Source organism: Misgurnus anguillicaudatus, chromosome 15, assembly GCF_027580225.2.
Source record: "Misgurnus anguillicaudatus chromosome 15, ASM2758022v2, whole genome shotgun sequence".
NCBI lineage: Eukaryota > Metazoa > Chordata > Actinopteri > Cypriniformes > Cobitidae > Misgurnus > Misgurnus anguillicaudatus.
Window position 1 is genome coordinate 4,121,016 of NC_073351.2, and position 20,364 is coordinate 4,141,379.

Consider the following 20,364-nt stretch of genomic DNA (forward strand, 5'->3'; position numbering starts at 1 on the left):
AAAAGAAAACGGGTTTTAAAGGTTTTAATAAAAAAATAACAATTTCAATACAAGTGAAAAACAACACAATTATTTAACATTAATCTTAAACTGGGGATCTTCTTCCTCCGCTTAGTTTTTCAGTTTACAAAGTTCGTCATCTAAATAGGGATTAGACATAGCGCCAGCGCAACTTGCTTTTAAAGGGGATGAGAGCTGTGACTCTCATTGGTTTACTGCACGTTACGCCCAAAATACTCCCATTACAATAGGACCTACCCTTTTCGACCATGCGCTCGGGAAAACCATTTTTCCCGTCGTTAAATTAGCAAAAGTGGATTCGGACACGCCCATTTAGACGTTGCGCTGTGCGCTTTAGACAATGCGCTTAGATCGTTAAAATAGGGCCCATTGTGCCATGCCACTAAATCCACAAAGAAGTCAGGAAACACATCTTGCACCTCTAATGCAAAAGAACATCCAGCACCCTTACCATGACATCCATACATTTTAATTCTAATACTTAGACCACGGGTGGGCCTTTCTGATCCTGGAGGGCCACGGTCCTGCAAAGTTTAGCTCCAGCCCTTATCAAACACACCTGAATGTCATTTCCAAGTAATCCTGCAGACTTTGATTAGATTTTTCAGGTGTATTTGATTAAGGCTGGAGCTAAACTTTGCAGGACAGTGGCCCTCCAGGACCAGGAATGCCCACCCCTGACTTTGACCATACAAAAATGTGCATAAAATAAATGTTAATACAATCAACATTGATTTAAAAGCCAGCAAAGCTTAGCATTTTTGTGTACAATAATTTGCATAAGATGGTCCATGGATTTTAACTAGTGTAAATAATATGAGTGTTTAACAAGAATTAGATCTAAATCTAATCTGTTCAGCTTGCATGCTGAATTGCTGAAAGTGATAAGACCTGCTTGTCTTCTAGATTACATGTTTAATCCTATTCACATTACAACACACTGAAAAATACTAAGTCAAATGAAAGAATAGGATAACACAAAGCAACAGATTCATCTTTTATTTATGCCAGCTATTTCCTTTTGTGTTGTTTACTTCAGCTCTTTGCTTTATATGTGTGTGTCTTTCTGAAGATGGGCAGAGAAAGGCAGCCATGCATAGAATTGGCTCATCACAGAAAAAGCACCTCTTATATCACAAACTGCTTTTAAAAGAGACACATTTATGCATACATTTGTGATCCTGAGAAATCCTATTACGTGAAAAGCTCACCCAATAGCAAATAGCCTGCAATTTCCATCTAGAAAACTCTGTCTTCAATATATGGTGGACTTGTTTAACCCCTCTTTTCTATAAAGTCATCTCTATAATGTGGACATGCATATCAATCTTCTGTGAGCATTTGGCCTTTAAATGCCCTTAGCATTTACTTTCCTGTGATATATAGTCCCCTTCTGTAACTCATGTGCTTTTATATCACAAAAATGCATTTTTTGTATGTTGCACATATCTGCAATCAAATACAGAGTACTGGTGTTGAAGTAGTTTTATAGTATTTAATTAATTTTAAGACTTAATGGATGGTGTTACACTGAATAGCAAACAGCTGGCAAGACAGAAGGTTCATTTCTGTTTAAATGGTTTTTATCTCTATGAAAGCATCTAATCTGATAAAACATCAGTGAGTCATTGCACCTCGGTTATTTACACTATGAGTGTGCATGACCCGTTACTCTAACAATTGGTACCTTTATTTAATCTTTATTCAAATACGATGCAGAGGGGGGTACTCTGGGAGCTCGAGCAAGCCCCTGCCCTTTGTGCTCCTCGCAATATTACAACGTCTAAATGTCCTTTTTAACATCTGAGCCCCTACCCCTGAGAAACTCTCTGCATGTGCATGTGTAAATAGATATGTTTTCCTGTGAGATCACTTTGGTCATGTTTTTTATGTTAAAACCCACAAACATTTCAATGCAATTTCCATAAAAATATTATCTCAGTTAGGTTTGTTAATAAATTAACTTTTACACATTTATAATGTCTATATAAAGGACTTTAAAGGTAGCTTGACGTTGTCATACTCAATTCTAGTCAGAATTTGAGTCTGATACCGCTCCATTGAGCTAAAATTATGAGGCGTGTCTCAACCGAAAAATGCCTCTGCACTCAATTGGATAGACATACGACCAATCAGAGCAACGGAGTGTGTGATGTTGAAATGGCGTCTTTAGCAGCCTGACCGAACTGCTAGTAATTTCGCTACAATGATACTAACATCATTGTAATTATACTAAGTCTAAGTTAGCGAAGGTACATCAACACCTACTATGTTTACAACATTTCATTTATATCACAACATTAAGTATTTACTAAGTCATACAGTAAGACTTTCTCTTACCATTTGTACGTTAGGTGAACTTCATCCACGACGATAGCTATACGTTGGCTTGAAAAATATTGGAGCCTAGCATGTCCCTCCACTTATTCAGCAGTCACGATTCCAGGCTTCCGAAAAGAAGCTGGCAACGGCCGCTAATTATATCCATCTCGTCGTGCACGCCGAGTTGCATCGCCGTGATACCCATTTCAGTTGCTTCTTTAACTTTGTCCTCCATAGCAAGTACGGCGAAAACATAAACAAATGCCTTGATCGCGTTTCTCTGTTCCTCTTTTTAAATCAATGCTCTGTCGATATCTTTTAGAACAGACTCAATGTCAGAATCCACACATCTGAATTCACCAGCGGCAGCCATTTCATTGTAAACAGATTGAACACACGCGCTCTTTGGTGACGTGGTTGATACGTTACTGTTCATGATCATCTGTCCATCATCGTATAAAGCCCGCCCTCACAATTTGATTCGTCGGGCGGTTTTGGTATTCGCATAGTAGCTCCTCAACGGTGAGTCCCCAGACCGATCTTCCCCCGTTTTTCAAATTGTGGTGGGCGGGGCTAAGATCGGCTGGCACCCAGGCTACTTTAAAGGGCCAATATTATGCCCATTTTTACAAGATGTAATTTAAGTCTCAGATGTGCCCAGGATGTGCCAAGAAATTGTGGAGTCTGGAATGTACGAATTTATAAGATTTTTAACACCACCTCCAAACTGGAATGGCAACAACTGCCTTTAGCCCCGCCCACAGGTTTGTGTGTCGGGAAGTAACACATGTGACACTAGCAAACCGTATGCAGCTTCCAACAATAAGCAAACATGCCTTTAAAGATTACCAGTTTCTACAGCGCCTGGTTGTGGAAGAACACAGTCGCTGTATCACCTTCACACAGATCCTAACATTAGGAATGAATGAGTGAAGTTTGTTTTTAAAAAAGTTCCAGCTCGCGTGGGGAAAACTGAGTGTTTGTTTACTTGATTGTACCAGGGATTTATTTGTAAAGACCCTGCTGAAAAAAACAGCGTCATCCGTCTGTCAGTTCTAGCAGTGCCGCACGAAGTCGAACAAGCCTAACGTGTGTGACGTCATTGCCGTAAAGCAAGTTGTGATTCTTGCGAGATTTGTCAGGGTCGCTCCTCTCAAGCTTGCATTGCTGGTTATTCTAGCGGCCTCCTCCCCGAGCTTCAACAGGAGGATGATTCGCCCTACTTTGACTTTGTTTACCACCGAAATCACTTTGAAGCTGTTATATTAAGGTAAAATAACTGCATAGTGTGTCTTTAATTTTGCCCCCAATTTTTTTAAGCATCCCAGCAATAGATGAACGCCCTTTGTTATTAACAGCATGTAAATAGTCTTGCAAGTACACTGTAAAAAATAATATGCCCCATCTACTCAATAAAATTGTGGCAACAGATTACAAGCAATATCATTAATTACATTCAACAAATCAAAATTGATTTAGATTTACTCTATAAACTCCTTAATATTAACATATTCAAAAAGCCAAACTGCAATTTGCAATTAAAAATTTTATTAAAATTTAAACAAAAATATTGTGTATACTAGACAAAGATCTAGCACTATACAATAAAAAATATTATGCCATATTTACTCAATAAAAGTGTGGCAACAGATTACAAGCAATATCATTAATTAAATTCAACAAATAAAAATTGAGTTAGAATCACTCCATAAACTCTTTAATAGTAACCCATTCAAAAAGGTAATCTGCAATTTGCAACTAGAAATTAATTTAAATTTAAACAAAATATTGGGTATACAGGACAAAGACCTAGCACTATACAATACATACTATTCAATTGTACTATTTTAATTTAACATCATCCATTAATATTATTATTAGTAATGAGTATTATATCTGATTTCAGAATGACAGACAAAGATGAATCAATACTTATTTTATTGCAGTCAAAAGAACAGGAAAGCATCTCATTTTTAATGGTGTATTTGTAACAGTGTACAATTCAAAAAGTATTTTACAGTCTTTAAAGAAAACCGTCCACATTTCCCGACGAAAGGTTCCATGTTTGTGTTCTGTTACATTGATTCACACCCAGAAAATCAGACAGCAGTTTGGACTTACTGTACTGTAATCAGTTTATAAACTTTGAAGAATCCAGCTCCAAGAAAAGTTTCTGAAACACCTGAAAAGATGCCTGGGATACTGGAGATTCAATGCATAGATCCAATCCAATCCAGTGAGGATAAAGCCTGGGAACACCTTTAAGGCCTCGATAACAATTCCAGCATCCTTTGGGCTTCCACTCCTAGAAGATCCATTCTTTATAATTACAGCCATCACAAGCTGCTCAAGTCCCACCTCTTCATCTTTATCCTGCAACATTTAACAGCAAATATGTCTTAAAACCTTTATAAATGTATACAGCTTGAATATTGAAATAATCCACACATTAAACTTGTATATTAAAATGTTTTAAAGAAAACTGGTAGATATGTGCACAGGAGTTCATCTAAGTTTGTGGCTTATTAGGTGTGTTTGAAATGTGCAGTAATATCGAAAATAAATAAATTCTCATTGGAATTACAAATAATATCAAAAAATGTTTGAGAAGATATATAATCTATATTTATAATTAGGGCAAATCTTTTCCCTACATTTTTTTCTGTCACACGATAGGATGTCACATATTTATTTGTTAACCAAGTTACTCACATGTGTATATGCACACACATACACTATATACACAATATAATATGTACAATATATTTATTTAATAATATTCCTCACCTTTTGTTGTGAATAAAGTTCTCCCTCAGCAATGTTTCACGTTGCCTCAGGCCTTCATGAACACACAATTTAGATAATAGGTCGCGAAATTAATAATAATAATAATAAATGTTCAATTTACATAATGTTGAAAGCTTAAACATTTTAAAAAGACAACTTATACATTTAATATCTTACTCACCTTTTGTGGAATTAAATGAATAATGTTATATTTCCTCTCAGTAATGATACTGTACTCGCGGGAAAATTCAACACAGGGCGTCGCAATTGAGCACACAATTAATTTACAGCGGAGAATAGTTTTACATTACCAATTTATTCGAATACTTTGTGGATATAATTAACACAAAACTAAATAAACCGAAAAAGACCGCAGTAAAGTCACATTTATCTTTAAAACACGAACCAAGCGAGCGAGCGGGCAGAATTTGTCATAATAGATACATAACGTTACATATTACATATCTATGAGAGTTAGTGATAAGAGAACCCACCCATTCAGAGGAACAGTATGATTGGTCAGTTTTTCTGTCACTCAAAATGAGTTGCATCTGGACCACCAATCGCAGCATGCGAATCGACGAATGCATCCAGATATGCGACCTCCTGGGTCCTAAAGCTGAAGTTACGTCCAAACCCAGTTCATATTAATCCTTATTGTAATTAATATATACAAATTACAAACAAATTATACAAAGAAACCTTGCTTATAGACTTATAAGACCAAAGATTGCCCGTTAAATTTACCCGAAATGAATTTTATCCACAGTTTTAAACACTAAATTGACTGCACAGCCAGCGGAGATTTTCAGAGAGACTGGCCGAGGTGAGGCGTCGTTGTCCCGTATATTTACGCGCGGAGCGCCCACTGATTATCTGGAGCACCCACCGCCAAAAACTCGAAGGAAATGTTTAAATAGGCGATATCTTTATGAACCTACTGCAGATTCTTGTTTAAAAAAACATACATTCTCGACTGAAATGCTTTCAAAACTTTGAATTTTGGCACAATAACAGAAATATTTCCTAAATCCGTCTGCTCAGTGCTCACGACCTGCAATACAACCCGGAGTGGTTTTTGATTTAAAACAGCTGATTAATATTACGTTGGATTTATTCAGTATTCGCTACATGCGCAGATACACAATAAGAATAGCTAAATCCTTCACAAAAACAATAAGTTGTTTTTATTCCAGTCATTTTTAAAGAATTTTAACACAAAAAAATACCAAACTACATGAAATTAATTTTATTAAATAAAGTTTACATATTCAATTTCATCAAATCTACAAGCCTGCAGAATGACTTTTTACAGTGTAGATCACCACAAAATGGGCTAGTATTTTGACATTGTCACTTAACTTCTGATGCTTGACTTCTTAGAGTAAGGATCATTGTATAAATTAATCAAAGAGGTGCAGATTTTTCAGAAAACAGGCCTACTGGCTCACAGACTATAGGAATAGACAACTAATTATGAATTGTGAGTACACTTTTTTAGTCTGTCTACGCATTAAAATTAGGCAACTATTTTCTCACCTTGCACATAGTCTGTCTGGTTTAGTAGTTTCTCTTGTAAACTATCTTTTGGAACAGCTGATTTCAAACAGATAGTGTAGGCCAGAGTATGCCAACATTAAATATTTAGTGGGACATTTTGCAAATATTACAGATACTATGCCTAATAGATTAGTGAAATATATATTAATACTACATTCTAAAACATATAAGATAAGGGAAGCATGGTGTTTTGGTAAGTTATTCATTATAGTTTATTAGTTTTTCAACAAACATTAATATATCTTTATCATCATTCAAGAAATGTAACAATATTTTTTTTTACAATTATAACAATATAAAAAAGAACAGTATTTAATTTGTATTTAAATACATTTTACAACATTTGACTCTCTTAACCCAATGGAGGGTTTCTAAATTGGTGCTCATATTTTTGGCTCAAGAAACCTAATGTCAAGTACTCTAGTTGGGTAGTGCAACACTTATCTAAATATGACATAACAAATAACTGATTTTAAACAGATTAATTGTCAGTGCATTTTTTATGCATGCATGACTGGCTGTCTCCCACAGCGGTGGCATGTGATAAGTTATTAACATCATTTTCAAGTTCCTGTTATTTAAAAGTGCTCACTTAGGTTGACGTCGTCTTTGGAAACTGCAATTGGACAGGCTGCATCTCTGTCACTGTCGGCATCCTCTCTGACTGGGGTGTGGGAGGCAGGTGGAGCGGGCGAGATTGGTAATTATCCATTTATTACTAAATTATTATTTATAACCATTTTAATCTATTTTAGTAAGTAAAACTGGTTGCCATAGGCAGCGTATAAATTATGACCCTGCAAGTAAATTAAATGTTTGTTCAAGAACAATGCCACAAATGTGAATTCACTCAAAAATGCTTGTGATGAGGAATTATTGCATGATTATACATTGTTCTGATCAAAATGAAATCAAAATGTATTTATTTAATTGTCTCCATTGTTAGGTTTAAGGAACAATGTGTAAATGTTTGCAGTATAATTGGTGAGGTTGGAAATTGCAACCAATGACTCCGTCCACCACTCACCCCTCTCCTTCAAAACACATAGGGAATTGTGATGGGAAGTTTAAATTATTTTTCTGATTCGGATCTTTTAATCTCGTTGATCAAAATGAACAAATCTTTTTTTTAATCACTTTGTTCTTTTTGTTCATTTTAGTAAGATTATCTGTTATTTTACAAATTCCCCCAGAACGACCACTTATGCAAACAATTATGACATTTCTAAAAAATTATGAGAAATAAAAATGCTTATTTCATTATTTTTTGACATTCACATAAGCTCTGAAACCTGCACAAGAGACTGAAACAATTAGCTTAACTTCTAGATTGGTCCTCGTGTACAAGACATTGTGCTTCTGTCGCATGACAGCCCCCTACAGGCTCTGTATACCGTCCGGAAACAGAATTGATTCGTTTATCTCTCGAGGTTTTCGGACTCGAGTTATTCAATCTTTCCAATATAAGGCTATGCAGTCCAGAGCGGATAGATTTGATTTGTTCATCTCTTGAGTCTTTGGGTCTGAGTTGTTCGGTCTTTTGTCACATAATGCCAATGGATACAGATATTAGTTAAAACTGCAAACCTTATAAAGAATAATTACATTATTAATATAAATTTGATGTACAGTTATTAAAAAATAGAGATGCCTGTGTAACCGACCTTTATAACATAGCAATGATGTACACACAAGCATTGTTTATTGTTTATACTGTAATGTATATCATGCCAGCAAAAAATTATTTAAAAGAATTAATACACACACGTGTTCACCAAAGATCCTGAAGAAACATTAAACATTAAGAGAGAGACTGACAGAAACAATAGCAGAACGCAACTTTTATATTTCTAAAAGCTTTATTTTTCTTTGTCCTTTGCACTGTATCTTTTGATAATTTCAAGATAATAAATTATCTGTAAAATACTGAACCGGGAAGCGTGGTCATGCATGTGACAAAAGACTCGAGAGATGAACTAATCATTTCTCTTTCCGGTACAGATAGCAATCACATGTGAAAGGAACAAACGACTCAGAGGACTTGAAAACCCGAAAGATGCAGTAAAAATGGATCACTCTCTAAGACGACTCGTTATTCCCGAGTCATATTAAAGATTCGTTCAAAATTAACGAATCGTTCATGAACGACCCATCACTAAAAGGGAAGCTATGATGTTATACACAGTTAGGCCCGGATTAAGAGGACTTAGGGCCCTGGGGCTATAGCAACACCAAGGGCCCCCTTACATCTGATTGCCAAGCCAGTCTTCTACCGCAATACGTATTTTTTTATTGTTATTAATCAATTTATTTAATTAATGTATTTAATTAATGTTTTTCTTTATCATTATTCATTATTATTATTTTGCACACTAAACAGTCCAGGCTATTTAACACAGTAACCCTCTATTGCACAGATTTTGGGAACATTTTGTTGATAAAACATTTGTACCCCATGTAGTGCATTTACTCCAGCAAAAATCAGGAAAAACATTACTTATACTTCAGTCATATTTCCTCAATAAGTACTTAAAAATGAATAATTTAGGGATAGTTCAATAACATCACCCTCATGTTATCATTATGGTTATTATTCGCCTACATGTACAATTACATAAATGCTATGATTGTTATTGTAGAAGAGTTTATAAAAGAGCTGATATACGAGGTGATTTTGGCTACATTACCTGTGTGTCTCATGCAGTGCAAAGCTTTACTGATGTTTCTCTCATCTTGTTGTGTTATGTTTATGAGCGTGATAGTTACAAGTGATAGTTTCAGAATACACAGAACGTGCGCGCATACCGCACCATAGGGAGGGAGAGAGCTGGCCTGACACAAAGGACCGATGTGTGTGTGTGTGTGTGGGGGAAAACACTGCTAACCTTTCGTTAAGTCATGATAAACTCGATCAGCTGTCTTCTCTGTCATTAACATCTGTTGACGTGTATGTGAAAAGACAAGTACACGGAGGAACGCCCATGGAAACACCGCCAACTTTTTAATTCTTTCACTCAGCGTCATGTGAGAGATGCACTGTCGAGGTGCCGCACACAGCATGAGACAGAGAGAGCGCGCGGCACACGAGATAGGTGCCGCATGAGCGCTAGCAACAGTGAACGAAGCCGTTGCAAATATTAAAATAAAAATGTAAATGGTAATCATGAAAAATCTATTTGTGGCGGCCAGTGTTGATTCTGTGGCGGCGCGCCACAAATAATGTATGGGAAACACAGCAATTACCATACAAATAATGCTTAACTCATTAACTTCAGCTGCTTGCTTACCCTTTTCGGTAACACGCGAATCAGGGACGACGCAGGTGGGTGAAGCTTGTTTTTCCTTTTTTTGTGAACCACTATCAGTTTTTTTCATCATTTTTGAACTCCAGCGAGCGCTTTATAGGCCTACCCATGTTCTACATGAAAGCATCACGAAAAGAGGCATTTCAATTGTAGAGTTAATTTGATTGGGTGGTGAACAGAGGTGGGTAGTAACGAATTACATTTACTTCGTTACATTTACTTGAGTACATTTTTTGGGTAACTAGTACTTTTAGAGTAAATTTAAGGATGGGTACTTTTTACTCTTACTCAAGTACATTTCTAATGAAAAAACTGTACTTTTACTTCGCTACATTCTGTGGCGTTACTACGCTACTTTCAAATGGTAATAATTAATGAATATATTTTATTTTTTAAGTTTATATGGCTTGTTCGAAAGTCTCGCGAGACAATAGAGAGGCTGCGTGCGTTGCGAGGGGTGGCTACGTATTACCCTTTAGCGCGCGTAGATGAAACATAGATGAATGGAGATGACTGAAGCGGAGGATGACCTATGCAAGCTATCGGAGGCAGATCACGCGTGGCCTCAAGTTTGGTCTATGTTTACACTACAAAAGGTCAAAAAGAATAGTTTCATAATAGGATGTATGCTTTGTGCACCAAAACGAACTGACATCTCAGCGTACAGGAATTCAAGCTCCAACCTGAAACAACACGGCGGTAAGTGTCATAATATTATTTCACGCACTGTTTTTGTCATATGCGCTCTTGTGCAAGCAATGAAAACTACTCTAACCTTACAAACAACACACGTTCACATCTGCACATTTCCATATCATTTCCTCAGAAAACTAAACAAATTGAACAGCATAATGTTTAGTCTTGCATTAATAATACGGGAGAACCGGGGCAAAAGTAACGCTGGACGAAAGTAACAAAGCGATTTTTTCAGAGGACTGATAACATTTGCATCCCAAACTATGACAGCATCTTTGCAACCCTTGACAGAGCTGACAAATATCGCGTTATTTACTCACCATTTTCCGGGTGTAGATCCAGAAAGGTGTTTTCAACCATAAGTAAATTCCAAAAGCGGTCATTGTTTTCTTATAACGCGTTGTGTTTCTCGTTTCATCACTCTTCAGGTTATTTAGTGCTCTAACACATCCTGAAGTTTGACTTCTCAAGAGTTTTTCAAAATAAAAGTAAATCGGGTTTAAATGTGAGGAGATCCTATCGGGACGAAAGTAACACTTACTTTTGTACCATTTATATTATTCTAATTTTATTTTATTTAATTTTCATAGTGTTCAAACTGTAGAATTTAAGTTTGTACTGTTGGTTGCTTTTGAAACATTTGATAAAACTGAAATTTAAAATGAAAATATAATTTCATTATTTTTTACAAAGATAAATTACAAAATATGTTTGCAGTTACATATTAAAGAGGTCATAGTCATGTATAGTTAATAAAAACAAGTGTAACACGAAAATCTACATTAAAAAAAAGTAACAATTCACCACTTATGTTCAACGTGAAATAATACTAGTCATTTTACATTTGTTCAAAATTCCACCTGGTATTGATAGACCACACTTGTGAGTTACTGACCACAGCAAAAATATATCTCTGTCTGAAACATTATGTTTAAAAATTTAAAAACTTAAAAAAAAAATCTGAAAAATTGTACTTTTCGCCTGTTCTCCCCTACACATAACTAGACACCTTACTTAAATGTAGAAAATACATACGAATAAAAACTGGATTGTATTTTATTTAATTCCTTCCTAAAGAATCTATATACTTATAAAAATAAAAGAATAAAGTATGTTTTTAAAGAAACATGTTTTATATATTATAATAAATGTAGAGTTGATTTGCAAAAACAGTTAAGTTCCATTTGAAATTCTAAAATAAGCATTTTATCAAGCTTCTTATGTTCATTAATTGCACATTAATGGCAATAAAAATAACCTATTCATATAAAACATGATAACAAACAGACACACACATTCTTTTTTGCTTACTGTAAGCTTGTTTAAAGGCAGATGCAGCCAAATTTTGTTGTGAACGTGAAAATAAAGACACAGTTAACTGTCAGAAAACAGTCAGTGTTTGTTTAAGATTTTTTTTAATGACATGTTATGTGATGTTGGAGGACTGAGATAGACTGCTTTACTTTAACCTAGGTTTATAAGTAGTATATAAGCAGAACAATGAGACTTTTAAGGAGAGGTTTGTGAAAGCCCTCCAAGTAGTCTGAAATTCAGGGATTTTACGCTTCTTTTCAATCAGATCGGAAGTAACAAGTAACTAACTACTTGAGTAGTTTTTTCATCTAATACTTTTTTACTCTTACTCAAGTAAATAATTAGATTGTTACTTTTACTTGAGTAAATTTTTGTATAAGTACTTGTACTTTTACTTGAGTACAGATTTTGGGTACTCTACCCACCTCTGGTGGTGAATTATATCAGTCAGGCACATTTTCCAATAACTTGTTATTTTATTATACACAAATCAACCACCTATGACTTGACAATCTCATTTCCCCCAGCCAATCATGGGCCCCCTAATCCCGTGGGCCCTCGGGCTTCAGCCCCACCTAGCCCTTACGTTAATCCCGCCCTGGACACAGGACAACGACGTTGTCGTCTTAGAGAGTAGCCGGTCAAGCAAAGAGGTTTATATAGTAACAATGAATTCTAAGGTAATAAAAAACAAAAACAGTTCATAATGTAAGGTCTTTATACATCACTGAGAATATTATGTATATTATATTGCATTTGTGTCAAGAGATCATTCTAAAATGTACACATTGCACCTTAAAAAGAAATGGTGCACTTATGTTAATGTATATTATTTAAAAAATTAAGGCTACAGCCAATGTATCTAAATGAAAAGCACTAAAATCACTCAATTTTCAATTTTAATATAAATCTTTCTGAACACAACATTCCTCAGGTTCAGTCTCAATTGCCTGTGGGAAATCCTTTCATTGACAGCATATCTATGGAATAATTCAAGTGGCTGACAACATGTACATATACTGCCCTAATGGAGAGCAGGTGATATTAGACACCTCAGTCGCATACTGCCCTGACATTTGATGTATACACCATATCAATGTTGTCTGTTCCCAGAATGTGGTAAGACCTGACTTGTGAAAAGATGTTCATCAGAGCCAAGTAAAATGTTCTCATCTTGAGGCAATTTATATGCCAAATTTACTCCAGCTCTGACTGAGAGCCATAGGCTGGGCTGTTGTCACAACAGGTCCCTCAACTCACTGTTGGCACGTCTTTGACACTATTCATTTTGGTGACATTTTCCAAAAACCTGGAGAGGGGAGCAGGTGTAGTGGAAGACAGGACAGTGCTGCATTCTCATAGAGCCTGTAGTCACATTTCTGAAAAAAAGTCAAGATGTTTTTTTCTTTGTTTGTTTAAGCTCCATTAAGTGGTGACCATTCAACTTTATATTCATTTTTGAGAGCGGTATGCAATGCTATTGTTTAAACATTAACAATATTTGAAAAATCTTTAAACAATTAACAATCGCTTGTTGCAAATTTAGTAGTATCTCTAATGATCTAGTTTAGTTTAGTTTATTTGTTTGTTTCGAGCGGTATATAAAGACACATGGCAAAAAGCAATAAAGAAGCACTGAGTAATCTCTACAACCCATTAGATCCATCATATCTTCACAACATTATTCCATCTAATAAAAAATATGCTCATGAAATAAAACTTGTTGAACTCACCGGCTCAATGTCTTTTACAATCATTTAACCTTCCATGGGTAATGCTGAAGTCACTGTTTCAAACTGTACAGCTGCAAGATTGGCATTATTTTTAACTCTTATAAGACAGGGGTACACTTTCGTATAGTCTGGTGTAAAATGTGTCTTATATTTTCACTTTTTGGGGCACTCTCCCTCTGCCATGGCACTACTGTTTCTAGATACACTGATTAATTTGGTTCAGGAGAAGAGATAAAAGGCCGCCCACACTGACAATTGATTTACCAAAACAGGCAAATCAGGATGCTCTCTTTCATACATGCGCGTAATAACACGCATACAAACTTGGAAAAAAATCTATCCATGCTGTTTTGAGTGAGATAAAGGTTTCTGAATGTCCTCTGCCTTGAGTCTCAGATTGCACGGTTTCAAAATCAGCTCCGTTGTGACAGAACTAGCCTTGTCGTCACATTCCGTTTTAATTTTCCCACCCTCCCCACTACCCAGGTCTCCACCCACCAGGTAGCTACAGAGAGCAGTCACTGCGCAAAAACGCTCCATACTTTACTGTTGTCATTGTTGATATCCTACATTGTCATCGTGTCTCACGGAAATAAAAGCGCTATTTGGATATTATGTATTATACTCCCGCCTACTTTTAAAAACAAAATTTTAACGTGTGTTTATGTGTTTACTGGAACCTAAAGTGTAATCTCATTGTTACGACGTAAATAGTCCTCAGAATGTTTATCATATTCTATCACAAGACATTCATGCGAAATCTGAAACAACAGACTATATATCTATATTTCACAGATTATACACATTTGTGGACGGCTTTCATGGATTATTCACACATCTGAAATGGACTGGATTCGATTCGCGATCGTTTTATCAATGCAAAGGTAAGAAGTCCCGTTTATATTTTGCATGTTGTCATCTTCTGTCACAAAATACTACATTTATGATGCTAGCTAGAGCATCTGTATCTCAAACCAGAGACAATACACTGATGCTAAACCCGTAAGTTATACCTTTTAAACGATGTATAGTAATGTCAATATTATTAATGTTTGTAGACAGTAGGCTATAAAGATATTGTTAGCAGCTTTAAAAAACTGACGTCATCCCGCCCACAAATTGGTGCACGTCGAGGAAGTGAACTTGTGTGTGTGTGTGTGTGTGTTTGCAACCCAGTATCATGAAATTGCGTGACTATTTCACGCATGGACCAGCGTGAAAATGTCACGCCTTTCCGCGTTTGAGCGTGAGCATGTCACGCTTTCTGTTTGTGTCACTGTCACGTATTGGTTACTCAACTTTTTTGTCCTAATTTCTTACCATTGTCGCTTCGGTTTATGGTTAGATTTACATAATATAAAAGAATAAGTATTGTATCTTTTTTTTATAAACCAAACTTAAAGTGACAAATACTTAAAGTGACATATAACACAAGCACCAAATCTAACCCTAAACCGAAGCGACAATGGTTTGAAAAATAGACAAAAAAGTTGAGTAACCCATACGTGACAGTGACACAAACAGAAAAGCGTGACATGCTCAAACGCGGCAAAGCGTGACATTTTCACGCTGGTCCATGCGTGAAATAGTCACGCAATTTCGTGATATAGGGTTGGTGTTTTAGCAGTCATTTGCCATTTGCCAAAAAAACGACGAGGTGGCTAACCGCTATGCTAGTTAGTTTGCAGCGTAGTTTCTCCTGCAAAGCCAGTGACCAGCTACCATACTTTTCGAAAGTTAAAAAAAATATATTGAACTGCTTTATTTTACAATTCTACATGAACTTAATAAGTAATAGTGTTTTGCCAAACTAACCAAGACCGGGCCTTACTGACCCGGTTTTTCCGACAAGCCTAACGTACCCCCAAGTCTCTTATCACTTTCCCAAGATACTGTGGACCTCCCGCTAGCTTCTAGCAATTAGCATGCTGTCCACAAGCAGTATACATCCCCCACCGGGTCTTAATTTCTGTAATTTGTGAAAATAATGCATTTGAAAATTGTTTATAAACGGGAATATGTTAGCGTTGTCCAGGGCAAAACGAGTGTATTGTTGAGACTGCTACATCACAATTTACTCTGGAATCATTATGTGTCATCAGTTTCTTCTCCTGGAGTGTACTTAGTGATACTTTTTTGCTTCATTTGTCTGTTGGCAATACATAAACCGTTAATAATAATAATATATAATATGTAAAAATAATAATACAGTCTGTACTGCCCGCAATACCATTGCGCATGCTCACATGAAGTTAGTAGTGGCCAAAGGAGCAGCAGCTCATAAATATGTAATGACCACCTCAAAACGGCACAATCTAAAATGCACTGAAACAGAGGCTACTAGAGATGGGTAATAATCTTTTCCTACAAGCTATTTCGAGCAAACAACTTTTGAAACATGTTTTATGGAACTCGTATACCTATTTAACTTGTGGAAAAGCAGTCATAAGATGGGCACTTTAAGATTAGACAAATAAAATAAGAATTCTTTTTTTCATTGTTAGCTCAGACAATATCATAATTGGCTCTGGTCCCTAGAAACTCCACCTATGCACGAGCCTTTGCCAAAGGTCGCATGTAGAGCAGGCCCAGGACTTGCATTGAGGCCGGGTCCATTTGCACTCCTAAGTAGGAGATGGTTTGTCTGGGACACAATTTGTATTTCTGTGTGCTCATTCAGATGGCTGCTGAGCACATCTGAACCTATTAAGTATGCGCATTTCACTTTCTCTGAGCTGCATCCGTGCACTTTGTGAACGTGAGTAAGGCCAGAGCCAGGCCAGAGGGGAGTACCACAAATTGATATGTTGTGCCCTTAAATGCAAATACTGTAGCAGAATGTGCCTGCGACAAGGGGCCTGGGATGTGTGTATGTAAATACACCTATTAAATGGACCAAACCTGCACAAGAGCATAGATTTAATCTGCTATCTCTGAATCAAAAACCTTATCGGAAGTGGATGCTGGCAGTGTTTCAGGAGAGATGTCTACTACAATCCACTGCAAAATTGCTTTTATATCTGGCCTCATGTTTTATGTCAGCAATTTTCAATGGATGCCTTCATTTCTGTCTCATTGTCTATTCTGTTTCCCAAAAACATCATAGAATAACAATTTCTCATAATTTGACTTGACGAAAGGATTTGACATTTAAGTGATGCAGTGACCTGACAAACATCAACATAATGTTTAAGCTGCTTTTGCAAATTTTTCAATGCAAGACACGACAGTTTCTGAAAGGTCATATTCTGTTACCCCTGAGCTTATACATATTATAGACTCAGAGTGCTGAGTTGCTTTAAAACTCAATGAAAGGCAATATTTAACCTCTTGGTGTTTTGAAAGTGCAGAGTCTTGCACTTTAAACAAGAAAACTGCTATCAGAGGCCTATAGTTTCAGCTGAACGGTTAGCTTTTATTGGTTCCCCGATGACACTGTCTTTTGTTGTACTTCTGTCTGTCTGTAGTGTGTATAAACTTGGACTTCAGAGTTGTGTAGTTTATAATTAGATGTTGGCTAGATTAAAATACACAGACCTAAGTCTTCAACAAAGGCTCAACGGGCTCAATACATGCATTTATGCATTATTATTACATTGTTTTCTCCTGAGGTTCACTTTAATGTGTAATAATTATATGGTTATATGTAGGACACGTTTACATAAAGCATTAACTACAATTTTTGCCAGAAATGCTGCACAAACTAAAAACAGACTGAAATGATTAGAGATACTGTGCAAAAATAACCTCTGGTATTGGCTTCTGTTAGTCTTTCTTCTTCTTTTTTATAGGAATGTGCGTATCCATGCTACCTTGCCAACTTGTTTACATCTAAATACTTAATGCGTTTGCATTATTGACTTGCAAAAGCAGGTTGCCTATATTAAATATATCTCTTTTCAGCATTAATGAATAACATTATGGTGTGGAGTCTCTTCTCTGTGTTCTCTGAGGCTGATCCTTCAGCTGTAGTTTATTGTAGATATTGCAAAGGTGCATGTGTGATGCATCTCTATTGATTGCTTTCTGAAAAACATTTGTTGGTAACACTTTACAAAAAGATTGTATCAATGCTGAAATTAACATGAACTAAGAGTAATAAATGTTTTGAGTCAACAATTAACAACATAGCATCTTTTAGTAAAAAGACTCATCTATATGGCATTAATATAGATGTAATTATACAGTTGTTATAGTGCTGCTGTGCACATATGAGAAAGATTGGACAAACATTTGAACATAATGTTTCTACTGTACGTGGAAATCCTGAAAAAATGCAAATAGAAATATATCAAGCACTTTTCAGTCTAAACTAAAGACATCTTTTTAACAAAGCATTCACATAGTGGCCCTCATTTATCAACAGTGCGTACACCAAATTTCCAGCGTACACCCAAAACCACGGTGACTTTGAGATTTATCAATATGGACGTTGGCGTACGGCACGCTCAAATCCTACGCCTGCTCAGGAGGTGATGTACGCACGTTTTGAGTTAGGAAATGCACAGAAAAAAATTCCTAACACAACAAAACGCACTGACAAACTAAAATAGTATATTATGACCCACTGTAAAAAAACAACAACAACATAGTAATTATAAACTTAACTGTTTTTTTTTTGCAACATGAACTTCAATGTTTAATTTGTGTGACTTTACCAAAGCATTTGATTTGTATGCATATGTATTCCTTAAGTTGCGAGCCGTTTCAGGGCAGAGCAAGTGAGCGGATCAGAGCGTTGAGCGGTGCGGTAATACCATCAGAGCGCCTTTTTCCGAAATTCCGCTCGCTCAGCACCGCTCGTTGTACCCAGAACGCCCTTTGATAATTTGCTAGTTCGAGAATCTGTAAAAACGTCTAGCAATAAATTATGGAATTCAAGCCTTACACATAAATGTAAAGTAAAAATCAAAGTTAAGATTGGACAGGAAGAAAACATTGAAAGGAAGTGCGGAGAGACTGTAAAAGTTAGCAAATATTCATCCTGGAATCTAAAGCGGCACATTGCAAGAAAGCACAAGGATGTGCTACGAAAACATGGTAATAATGCATCAAAAGGTAAGCTAGTTACATACCATTCGATGATAAATAAATAGTAATTATTATTACTTCAAATTATGTATTAGCGTAGTAAAACATGTGGATGTCGTGGAAACAAATTGTTAATTTGAATTATATCCAGAGCTCCGTATCAAACTGGATCTTAGCTAACAAACAACTGTATGTAAATACAGAAAAACACACTACAAAAGTTACTACATCATTTTAAAATATTATTTAAAAAAAACTTAACTGAACCATTAAGCAGACATATAATTTAGATGTAGGCAACAGTAAATAATAATAATAATAATAAATAATTATTCTTCTAAATATCAATAAGCGTCATTAATAATAAAATAATAATACAAATATTACAAAATGTCATGCAATTATTAATGTGTCTTTAATCCCGCTCTTTAAACTCCCAAATAAAACAATTTTGTTTCTTTCCACTTCCCTGGTTTCTCTTCTTTGCCGTCTTCCATGTGTCAATGTCGTAAAATGAGGGTGTGGGAGAGGTGGAGACTTGAATTTATATGGGCGTGTTATTCTAATGACGATCGTTTTCAGCCGCGGCATTTATGAAGGGCAGATATTGCTTACACCTGAATTTCAGAGGTACGCACAGCTTCATAAATCAGGCGGTGAGAGGAGTGTAAGCATAATCTTACATATACGCCCGTTTCTACGCAAGAATGATAATGTGTCTGTAGAAATAACAGTATTACTGGCAGCTGGTTCCATAAATACAAATGTTCGACTCTATCGAGCGCTTTTCTCTTAATCAAGGGATATCAGTGTACTGTTAATTCCTAAAAGTTCAGAAGCATTGAAAATATCTTGAATTAATGCAACCTTATCAAATATAGACGTGTTGGAGACAGTAAGACTGATTAAAATCATTTTTTGTAAAATATTACTCAATCTCATAGCCTTAGATAAAATCTTGTATTCTGTGCATAAAAGTGAAACGGGACGCCAGTTGCAAATATTTTGAAGGTCACCTTTTTTGGGTAACAAGGTGATGACTGCTCTTCTGCAGCTTAGTGGCATGAGCCCATTTTTCAAGCTGTCATTCAAAACAACCAACAATTCATCTCCTAAGACTGGCCATAGAGTTTTATAAAACTCCACAGGTAGGCCATCAATTCATGGAGATTTACCATTGTCCATGGTCATCACAGCAGTGTGAAGCTCTTGTAACAACAAAGTCTGTTCTAGCTTCTCATTTCACACTTCATCCACTTTTGGCAAGCCATCAAAAAGATTATCAGCTGCGTCATTCCATTCTACTAGTTCACATTTATATAGTTCTGAATAAAACTGTAATGCGCAGTTGCATATTTCACGTTCAGTGAGCTCTTGTCCTTTAGAAGAGAGTAAATAATAAATGATGAATGATTTTGCTTTGACCATTCTTTTTTTTAGTTAAGTTAAGTTAGTCAAGTTAAATTTTTTTTGATGGAGCATCCATTTCTGCTGTAGTTTGAAAACGTGAACAAAATAATGCTCCTTGTGCCTTAACTCCCAACAAGTCTATCAAAATAGCCTTTTTTCTTTTAGTTTATCAAAATGTGTGTTAT